This window comes from Octodon degus, unplaced genomic scaffold (genome assembly GCF_000260255.1).
Source record: "Octodon degus isolate 3935 unplaced genomic scaffold, OctDeg1.0 scaffold00039, whole genome shotgun sequence".
In the NCBI taxonomy this organism is placed as follows: Eukaryota; Metazoa; Chordata; class Mammalia; order Rodentia; family Octodontidae; genus Octodon; species Octodon degus.
This window is the reverse complement of record NW_004524615.1, coordinates 16,097,099-16,101,165: the sequence shown is the minus strand read 5'-3', so window position 1 is coordinate 16,101,165 and position 4,067 is coordinate 16,097,099.

Genomic DNA, 4,067 nt, shown 5'->3' with positions numbered 1-4,067 from the left:
CCAGTACAGCTAGTGTTAATGTTGGTGTGTGTTACTGTGACAAAGGGATTGTAAGGCCCTTCAAGAATATCTTTATATTGTTTGAACCCATTTCAGGCTCCAAGCTAGTGTCCATTGTGCAACTGTATAATGTTTAATCTATCTCCATTGAGTAGTCTCTTTTTGCAGATGCTCTCAGACTTTCGATTCTATGCAGGTTCTACCGTTTTTTTCTTAACTTTCTGTAGATGGCTCTCTCATGCCATGAATAAATTGAGCTTACACCAGACTCAAGCAAAAACAAGTGACAACATCGTTCTTGGCTTGCTGCTATTCAGTGCACCACTACAATTTCTGGGTTCAGAATTTCCGGAGAGTTATGAAAGATGCATTGCCTAAATTTTAGAATCATGCTCAGTTTTAGTGAAATCAGGATTGAAGCTCAGATCCCTATTAAAGATAAATTCTCATGTATTTCATATGCAATAAAACAAACCTCCAAACTTACTCATAGCTAAAACCAAACATCAGGCAATCAAGTTATGTGATTTGTGCTTTGGAAAATACAATAAATCATATTCTGATTATAGCATTTCAAATTGGTAGATTAAAGAGTCCCTTAGGAATTAAATGCTGTTTTCTCTCAAAAACATTGAGTCTGTATAACAACATATCATATTCATGATTTTAAACAAAGCATTTAAGTTACAGGCCTTTAATCACTGAGTCCATGCACTCACTTATATTTAGCATGACTATAATTAACATTAAAAAGTACATTTCAGTAATGCAAATGAGCATCTTAAATCTTTTCCATTAATTTGAATATGTAAAATTTTCAATTGAGGTAATTTACATGGGGTCATAACATTGAAGACACATCTTTAAAATCAATGCAAAGTATAAAAGGCTCACATGAATGGATATCTATAAAAAATAAATAAAAAAATAAAAAACTATAGCCACAAGCTATCGCACAATATTAAAATGGATTTATTGCTTTTGGCTCTGATTTTTTCTTCCTTTTATTAAATCATTATTGGGGTCCCTTGAGTTCAATTATAATTACATGCTTACATATTATAATGTTTAAGATACACATACTTCATATATAATCTTTAAAGCTGAACTAATACAATAATGCACATGCAAATTTAAATGGGTAAAATGCAGGTAATTAAAAATCATGATTCTCCAAGCAACAGTAACACACAGATAGCTATGAATTCACTGCATTATATGTATCAATATACTTTTCTGGTAAAGTGGACTTATCGTACTTATGGTATATGCTTGAATTCTTTAAATTTCATAACCTACATATGCCTACGTCGATATGTATAGATTTCTAAGTTCCACAATTTTAGGCTATATATTAGGGCTTCTTTTGGCTGTGGGCAGGCTGATCTTTCTCCATTCAGTGTCCTGTGCTAAACAAAGTAGCCCTACATAGTTGTGTGTCAGTGGCTACAGTGGCATCTCACAATCCAGTTACCTTGGTCATGTCAGCGCGAAGTGATGAGTGAGCACCCTAGTTAGTTTTTACTAGTGTATAGGAGATTTGTTAGTGGCCTGCATGATGATTAACATCAAGAGATTTGCACAAGGGAAGTCTTAGTGACTCATTAAAATGAACATATTCTCTCAGTGATTGTGAGTGTGAAAATCAGAGAATTCTAGTAGTTGGTAGATGGAACAAAAGTTTTAAAAAGATGAAAATAAAGAAGGTGCAGCATGATAATAGGGAAATAGTGCAGAAATAGTGCAAAGAGGATCGCTAACATCTTGTTTTCTAAGTAAGCCAGTTGGTGGGGTTTCTCTGAAACATCCTTGTAGGTCAATCTCTGTTACAGGTAAAGTTGTATCCTCCAATCACTGGTACCTGTGACTGCAGCCTCATTTGACAAAAAGTTCACTGATATTGTCAAGTTAAGATGAGGTCATTAGGGTAAGCCTACATCTAATATAGCTGATGTCTTTATAAGTAAGGAGAAGCGTGTCATAAGACATATTCTCACCAGAGAATAATACCATGTGGAAATGGAGGCAGTGGCTGAACTATTCCAAGGGATACTTGTTCAAGCCAAGGGACACTAAGAATTGCCAGCAAATGATCAGAAGCAAGGGAAAGGCAAGACTTTGCCTTAGGAGAACATGGCCCTCCTGACATATTGATTTCTGATATCTAGTCTTCAGAACCCTGAAGCATATGTCTGCTTTTAGTCATTCTAGTCTTGTTTTGTTGAGACAGGGTCTCACTATGTAGTTCAGGTTGGCCTTGAACTCAGTATATGGCCTAGGTTGGCTTTAACTTGAGTCGATTCTCCTGCCTGAGCCTTCAGGTACTGAGATTAAAGGCATGTGCCACCATGCCTAGCTGTCTGTTGTTTAAAGATAGTTCATAATTCTTTGCTTGGCAACCCTCAAGAACAAATACAGATGCTGTGACTCAGCTCAAATGAGTTTCCCATTCTTTCCTTGAGGATTACTTGTGTGACTTTTCCTGGATTCCCAAATGGCAGAGCTACACATGCTCCAAATTTCTATGTAGCACAAAACAAACGAACTCTGTGTTCTTCTAACCTAAATATCAGTATAAACTGGAACCAGGAATGGGGAGGCACAGACAGAAGCTCATGAGAAATGAAGTACATGTGGAAATGGTTCCGATGTAAAGAGCAGGGAGAGTTCCCTCTATATCAGGAACAAAATGCTGGTAGTCTGTATTTTGTGAGGAAAGAATTAACTAAGGCACAACCTAGTGTCTCTAGACACTTATATCTTCCAAAAGCAAGTCTTTGAGGGGTCTGTAACTTCAAAGACTAGGTCTAAAATCTTATAATTGAAGAGTCAGCTGAATTCCTGATCAGTCCATACCACTGTGGAAAAATTACAACATAATCATGTGAGTTGGGAATTTCAGTAATGAGATCTTAGAAATAGAAGAGGCTGAGTGAAGGTCACACCAATTTTATGTTATGTACATTTGCTTCAATTAGGATCATTAAAAATTAATAAAAGCACTCAGCTTATTATGAGCTGGGCAAAAATGTTAATTATTTGTAAAGTGCAAGGATGTTTTGAGGTTTATGTATGAGCATTTAAGGGTGAAGTTGCAACAAGATCTCTGCTAAAGGCTTCATATTCTATACTGAGTGCTGTATGTGGGCCCAGTGAAGGATTTACCTTTACAGAAGCTGTATTATTTTAGTATGTTGTGCCGAAGTGGCCCGCTAGGAAATAGGGCAAAAATTTAGGAGAATCTGATCTTTATAATCCTTACATACAGCTCAAGTATAGAAAGCTATGTCTTGATATCTAATACTTTAGAAATATTCATGATATTTAAAGAAGAGAATTATGAAAGATATGAAAGAACAATCACATTCTGTCTTTGTCCTGACTGATTAAATGTAACGTGGTATTCCAACCAAGTGGGCTCTCTGAATGAAGAGAAGATGAAGGACTTTTATTTTTTTTCAGAATAAAATCGACACCAGCCTTTAACCACTCTCCTGTCTCCTCCCACAACAAATAAGTGAACAAGCAAACAAAATACACAAATGCTCCTCTATTTCTCTGTGGATCTTTTAATAGTATGTAGAGATTGGTCCCAAGTTTCTCCCTCTTCTTCAAGCGAGTGCAAATACTCAGAGTGCAAGTACTGCTTGGTCAAGGACAGGCAAGAGAGGGGAAGGGTGCCCAGATATTCTTCATCTAATCCTCTCACACCCGCTGTGACGCAGGGAGGTTTGTCTCTATTTTACATAAACGTCAAGATGTTTACTGAGTTAATCAAGACTGTAGTGGCCATGTCTGGTTCTGTCTCTGCCAAGCTGGGTGCTTTTTTAGTATATAACTCAGCCTCTCAGCATGAGATAATATTTATTTATGATTAAATTACTTTGTTTAAATATTTTCATAAAGAACTTGGTTATTTCTTAGGTCTTGCACCAGCTAAAATTCCTTTACAAGTCATGATAATCATAACAGTTGCTAATTTTTGATTCCAAAATTTTCTAGGAATGTTTTATATTCCAAGTAAGTTGTGATGAATGCATAGAAGCCGAGGGAGAAATATTTTTCAA